The sequence below is a fragment of the Fringilla coelebs genome (genome assembly GCF_963513975.1).
Source record: "Fringilla coelebs genome assembly, chromosome: 15".
Taxonomy (NCBI): Eukaryota; Metazoa; Chordata; class Aves; order Passeriformes; family Fringillidae; genus Fringilla; species Fringilla coelebs.
The window spans coordinates 11,555,212-11,563,110 of NC_140041.1; positions in this window are offsets into that span (position 1 = coordinate 11,555,212).

Below are 7,899 nucleotides of genomic sequence, written 5' to 3' on the forward strand. Positions count from 1 at the left end.
TCACAATGGGGGAAAATAGCAATTTTGAGGTGAACTGAAAATTCTACTTATGGTTGCTTGGGATTTTTTTCTTTCCCTACTTAGAGGAATGTAGCAATCTGGGGGAAATAGCAATCTCTGAAGGTTAATGGGTAAATTGAAAAATTCCTGGATTTACTGGCACTTTCCCAGAATAATTTTAGTAAGTGTTACATCTAATACAGCAAGATTTTGAAGCAAAATCCAGAATAGCTAAAGTATAATGTACTTAGAATTTAATGACTGCTATTGTCCTTTTAATGTTAGTCCCCAAAATAGCATTAGTAAGTTGTTCTAAAAGGAGAGTATCTATGTTTTTAAAATTGTCATTACAATTAATTTGTCAAGAAGAGTCAGATAACCATTTGAACCTGGTTTGCACTGGACAGGAAATCCTGTTCCTCTTCTTGGTTTTTTTTTTTTTTTCCTTTTTTTTTTCTTTGTTTTTTTTTTGTGGGTTTTCTGTTTGTTTATTTTTGTTGGTTTGTTTTTGTTTTCTTTAAAGAAGAGAAACTAAGATACAGAGCATTGACACCTATTTGTTGCCCCCCGTATTTTTAAAAATCTTTTAACCTCATAATTCATGTTGTATGCCAGATATGGCTTTGGTGCCATTGCTTCACTGTTTCTCATTTAGCACCTAAATGATTGGTTATTCTTTATAAAAAACTAGTAATATCTGCCAAGCATTAAGAGTTTTCCCAACATCCACTGATACTGAGGAATTCTCAGACTGCAAGCAGCAGAAAAAATATAGAAGTATGAAATTAAATTTACAGAGAGTGAACATGCACCTGTGAAGACACAGAAAATATCCATGTACCTGATATTAGCCAACTGTACCACATAATTACTATTTTTCTCTAATTTCTTAATCCAAGAGGTGTGTCTAGGAAGACCATCTGGATTTTATGGAAAGTTTATTGCTGGAAGGCTGATGACAAACCAGTGGCAGGTATTCCTGGAAGGGCAGAGAAGATGGGATGTGACAGATCAGCCTTTCTTGCTTTGCTGACTCTTCTGAGTTTTTACTGGGTTTTACCTTTGCTAATTTCCTCTCCCCTTAAATGGATGACAAGGCCTCTAACACAGTATAGCAGTTCAGGGACAATTTTAGGAAATCACATTTAGTGGGAAAAAAGGAAATTAATGCAGAAGAGACTCTCAGAACTGACTACCTTTGGAAGCAGGAAAATTTTGGTTCTTGGATAGTTTGGTTCTCTCCTGTTAGGAATAAGGATCTTCAGCTGGGAATAGAAAAGGTAGAAATAACTGTTGTGCATTGTGAAAACAGAATGAATGGGAGCTTTAAAAGTTTCCTGTATTCAGTCAGAGGCTTTCAGCTGACAGTTAAAAGAAGAATAAACCTATCAGAAGTGAATAATTGGACCTTTTTGAAGAAGAAGCAGTGTATGAACGTTAAACCATCTTCATATCAAAGATACATAAAGAAATTTCCCTCTGAAGTAAAAGCCTTGCAATGGATTTATAGAATGTAGCCTCTCTAGACAGATGGCAAAACAGTTTCAGCTCCTGCTCTGTGTGCTGAACAGAACACTTTCAAAAACACCTCTGCAGACATTCAAAAGAAAAGCAGAATTGGAAGAAGTTAATTTTCCTTCCTGTTCAGGAGGTGGCAGTGGAGACACAGCACTGAAGGAATGTCAGCTGGAATTTAGGTGGTGTCTCAGAGTAGGATAAATTCAGGAGGAATTTGCTGCCCATGACCAGGCTAGGTAGCACAAAGTGACAGTCCCTCTTCTAATGGCCATTTTTAAGTCAGGAATGAGGTGAAGAACAATGAAGAATCAAACTGGAGAAATTCAGTCTTTACAAAACTCAGGAAATTCATTTAAGTGCAGTTACAGCCACTTCTGCTGCCAGCCCTTATGGTATTTACTTTTGTTTATGTGAGAGATATCCTTCTTTAATTAGACTTGCAATGCCAAATGTGTGCACAGCTTGTGGAGTGAGCAACACACAATGCAACTATGTTTTAAATTGCTCTGTACAGCAGAGCACATTACAATTCAGTGTTACTGTGCTGCTGGGACACATTTGTGAGTGTATGAAAAGATACATTCAAACAATTTGCTTCAAGATGCAATTTTGTATGGTCCCTTTTTCAAATGTCTTGCCACAGGAGGTGATCCATCCTCACAGCAGCTCTTCAGGAGATATAGACCTTATTGAGTTTTCTCATTGTTTGGATACAAAATTTAAAGCAAGGGTTGTCTGCTTTGCCCAAAGCTTCAGAAAAACAGAGAGGCAGAGCCAAAAATTCCTGACTTTCAGTACTTCCAGTGCTGTGCTCGCTTTCTTTTAATTACAGCTGTATTGGTTTTGTTTTTCCTCCCTCTGGTGTCAGAGGGTGGCTGATTAGCCTTTGTGCTTTGCCTTTAGTTGTTTATGGATTTCTACAGTTCCATGGTCTGATTTTTGCACTGACGGAGAGATTTTCTTAGGTTTCCCCAACTGTGTGGGAACAGCTGTGTCTTTGCTTGGGAGCTCAGGGACAGAGTAATGACAATACTGTCTCATTAAAAGGGACTGAACTGAATGGGGATGGAAAAACCACCACGAGAATCTCTAAGATACATCCGGTAAAATATATTATTCATTTCACAAATCACTGTAACTACTGATCAAGGGAGCCAGCGTCCCAGATTATTGTGGCATATGTAAATTAAAAGAGATAATAGGAGCCTGGATCAGCAGAAAGGTAAAGTGAGAACCCACTGACAGTTGCATTTCCATTCTACGAGGGTTAATTTTTATAAAAGAAAATTTTAAAATAGATTTTTAAATTTTTTTTTTAATATTATGCAGTAGAATAGAAAAAATGCAAATATACTCAGCCAGGTGAAAAAGAACAAGGTATGGTTACGGCTTAGGGACACATTTTTTTAAGAGTTATTAGAATTTTTCTTAGAAAAGCAGTGACCCAGAAACTTTGTGTAAGTGTGGGCACTTGTGTTCATTCCCTGGTGGGGAGAAGTTGTGGCCAGGTAATAGGTGAGCTGTGGCCAGTGGCAGACTGGAATGGGCTGTGCTGCCCTCAGCGTGTCCTGAGCTGAGGGCGATGGGGACACCAAGCCCTGGCAGCTCACCCGGACCAGGGAGTGTTCCCTCCAGCAGGCAGACTGGTTTCACTTTGGTGATACACGGGCTAGCTAGGCTCACCTTGGGCTGAGCTGAGCTGATCCACTCCCTTTAATGGAAAAGCTCACAGGGGTGGTTGAAACTTGGACTTCTCTCACTCTCTGTGGCACAGCTGGGCCTGCTGAAGATTGAAATGTTTTAGCCTAGTAGAGAATTGGGGGCTTCACATGGGGAAGCCTGGATAAGCCAGTTTACAGGAAATTCAGCCAGATGACTCAAGAGTGACTTTTGGCAAGAGCAGCTCTGGCACTGTGAGTAAGAACACTGCTGAGGAAGGAGGTTGCACATCCACTTCTGCAGGCTTTGGAGTCAGTGCCACCACTCACATTGAGCCATTCTCCCTTGGTGACAGCAGGCAGGACCAGCTGTGCTGAACAGCACTTACACACTCTCAGAAGCATTGTGGTGCAGGTGCCAAATTTTACATCAAGGGAACTCCACCACTTCTCTCTATGCAAGTTTCACCTCTGAGCCTTTTTTTCCTTTATTTAAAAGATTTTTAAGCTGCTTGAACCAACGATGTCACTTGCTCTACATTGTTACTGAAATGGGCCTCTCATCTCAGCAGCACTTCTCAGTTTATTATTTGGATTGCCATTAGCAAAACAAATATTAAAAGAATACATTTAAACATCAGTTGTACCACAGAGTTTTACAGAAACAAACTAAAAATACTCAGACCCAGTCTCAGCTTTTTCCTCCTATTATTATGAAGTTTCCATTCTACAGCTCCTATTTGTGAAAATACTTTATTATGGGGACTGTGAATTTGTCTCCTTTCCTTGCAGTGCACTTGCTTGAACTGCATGTGTGAGGATGAAGAGGGAAGCAGTAAAGTGGAAATGAAAAAGAGCAGAAACCACAGGTTTCTTCTACGCACGTATTCATTAATCATTGTGCAGAGTCAGGGACATCTCTTTAAAAGCAATGTGAGTTTCTTCACACCCTATGCTGTAGAAATCTTTCCTACATATAAAACCAAAGAAAAAAATCCACACAGACAAGCCTTTTTTTTTTTTTTTTTTACTTATTATTCTTATTTGACACTCACATTACAAAATTTAGAAACCATAGACAGTTCAGGCAAACTGTTAAAACACAGTATAAATTAGGGGGGTTTAATATATAAATTCTATACATAGGTAAGTTAGCTGGAACATGACTGACAAAAGGATTTCATAACAATCTTACCACAACTGTATAAAAAGACTTGGGAGTAGGATGGGCACTATCATCATGAATGCAGGTTAAGACATTTTCCACAACAGCTATAAAGCGTAACAATGACCATGCTATTCTCGCAGTGTTTATGTGGGCTACAGGATGCATATTACCAATAACATTTTGCAAGATCTATGTACAGTCACAAAATCATAACAGCCACTTTCAAGTAACTTTACTGTTTCCTGCCTGTGCAATTAATAAAGAGTTGGTATTCTGGGAATTTCTAACAAAACTATATGGTTTGAGTATTATGTATGGGTTAAAAGTTGGACTCAATGATTTTAAAGGTCCTTTCCAACCGAAATTATTCTACAATTTTATGATTCTATGGTAGAGAGATTTCAATTTGACCTGAAAATACTGATCACAACATGAACTTTTTAATTTAATGAAAAAGATACAGGAAAATCACAGTTCCTCATTGCTATCACTCACATGATTAATACATACCACTCTTTTAAGCCATATTTATTTCCTACCTTGATTATTTTCAAAACCTAAAGTGATAATTTAGTTCCCATTTATCTAAGCACAGCTGTAAAAAGGACTAACACCAGAAGAAATGTAAAACTAAAATTTGGATATCTTTTTGGGTCATTTTTTGAAAGGACATACTTCCCAGGTAGCCCTGGGCCTGTCGTGCAACCTTTGAATTTCTCAGTCTGAAAATGAAGATAGTTCTGCTTACCCATTTTTACTCTGTGCTTTTAGGTCTGCGACTAAATAGTATCATTCTAATAGTTTTAGAATACTATGTTCTTGGAGTTTAGTTAAAATAGTTGATAGTCACTGTTGCTAAAAGTAAAAAAAAAAAATCTTAAAATCCAATTTTTCACCTTTATAAGCTTATGAATGCTTGCTAAGAGTTCTGGAACCCAAAAGATAATTTGTTTTCCATCTATGTTGTCTACTAATAATGATGTTTTTACAGACAGACCCCTAAGGGAAGTACTTGTACCTTTGTAAGAATCAGACTTTGAAACACTTGAATTTAATAGCTCTGTATGTGCATCTTTCCCTAAGTTTTAATAATTTGGACAATTGTATTGGAACAACTCCTTCTGGTTCAAGGCAAGGACAGACAGCAAGTGATAACCTAGCTTGGGCTGCTAAAGAAACACAGATGATGTCAACAGCCTAAACTACAGCCTCAATTTTCTCTATTCTGTTTGCCCACAGACCAATCATCAAAAAACCATCACATATTCATTTCAAAAAGACTGGAATTTTAGAAGCATTATTCAATAATGAAAGCGGTGATATAGTACTGACCAGTAATAGTTTCATTGAGGATGTTATGTTGCTCTGAAAGGTAGCTGGAATATGTAATTTTCTGTTCAAAATTCCATCAGATGGGGCTTTGCAACTTTTAGAAATAAGGTTCCTTTACAAACATTTAATTTGTAGGACTCCTGAGCTCTGAACTCCTAAGTCTTCAGCATTCTAGGAGGCCTGGGAACATTGCTACACTGCAATATTATTCTGGGCTGGCAGTTTTAAGGCCATGGGGATGAAAAGAAAGAAGGACTCTTATTCTGTTATGACAGATCTGGAGTATGAATACAGAGCCTCTGTATGGCAGAAAGCTAGAAAAATGTTCCTTTGGCATTTTTCAAGAGCTGTTTATGGAGCAAAATACCACTTCTGTGGAGGGAAAGGCATCAAGGGAGGAGGGAGCAGTCCAAGCCACTCTGAATTTACAGCACTCCAGCCTGTGCTGGCCATGGAGCAGGGCAGGGAGATCGGCAGGAGTGACTCTTTCTTAGCTTCTTCCTGCGGCTGAGGCTGCTGCCTGAGTTTCAGTGTCTTGCACTCGTGCAGAGTGTATGAAATACCAGCCATACAAGCTATTTGCTCCCTAGCTACGCTGGCATAGTGTAACAATGCAGGATGTGATGCCTTGTATGAGCATTAGCTTTAGTGTACTTAGTATTTTTTGCCTATCTGAAAATTTGCAGAAAGAATTGTAAAAGAAATTAATACAAACCAGATTTAACTTCAGATCTGTTCCATCTAAAAAGGTAACTGGTTCAGCTGTTCCACACAGCAGGAAGCATTGGTTTCAGGGGAAGGGACACATTCTAGTCAATATTAAAACAAAATTTTTGGTAACATTTTCTGCACCAGTATTTCACTGTATTCTCTCCTGCCTTCACCTGCCTAGCTGCCATTGGTATTAATAGAAGATATTTTGTTTCACTCTGCCACCGTGCAGTGAAATATGAAAGTTAACAACCATCAAAGTATTTCTCATAATTTTTCAAATACTTATTTTTCTTGGATCTTAAAATTTCTGTCAACTAAGTAACAAATTCTTCACTTTTCTAAGTCCACTAGAGAAAATCTTTTAGTTCAAAGAATTTTCTCATAATCATTCTGTTGGGTGGGTAAGGAAGCATAGTAGGCTTTGCCTTAGGTGAACATCCAAGAACTTTCTCCCTTTCAAAAGGGATGTGTTCCAGCATCAGAAAGTAGAGTGCAGGCTCAGCTGTGAATGTGCACTGAGCTTTGAGATAATCCCCTGGTGGTGCCTGCGCTGCCATCCCGAGAGCTGGGTACCCACACTTCAGGAATGCCCCGCACCACCTGCAGAGGGAATTCCACTCCACAGGTAATGTTGGAAAGAACAAAAGAAAAGACAGCTTTGGCCCGCAATTGAGTCTCTGAGCAGTAACAAAGGGGCTTTTCCTTGTTTCCTTGTCACTCCCTAACCCCATTCTGCAACTACAACAATGGAAATAATCAGTTCACAATCAAAGAGGGGGGGGGTTTAATTTCCAATGAAAGAGTAATTTGAGATAGTATGGCTAATTTCTACTAGTATAAAAAGAGGAAAAGGTTCTTAAAGCCAGAAAGTCAAATTTTGCTCTCAGACATGAATTAATTCATTGGATCAGATTTAGTTCTTGAATTTGCTGCTGAAAGTTCAACAATGTCAAAGAAAACTTTTGCTAAGGCTGCACTTTCACCCTATTAAGTGCATCTCCCATCTGAGAGTTGCACCTGGCACAGAGACTACGCCAGCTGGCAATACAGTTTAATACCTATGAATAACGAAAAAATGTACTCCAGTTAGTAATTGCAGGACTGTTCCAAAGCCCATCAAAATTAATTGGAGTTGTTCCTCTGGCACATTGCTTTGCCATGGAATCAGTCTCATTCCATGGAACACAGTCATTGCTAGGCCAGAGACTGTTAACTGTGCAACATTTTTACATTGATATGCATAACTATTTTTTCTACTAACATGTCTTTTTAGTTGATAATTCCAATTACATATTCAGTGATCTGAACTCTGTTCTAAACTGGATTTAAATTCATGTGCAAACCAGTGCTCATGTGCTTTAAAAGAAGGTGCATTATACTATTGCAATAAAACATGATGAAATAACTAAGATATCAGGAAGGGACAGGCTTAATTTTAAGTGAGTGATTATCTTATCACCACTGACCACATCATAAAATGTTCTTGAGCTCAGAAAAATATCTCTACAT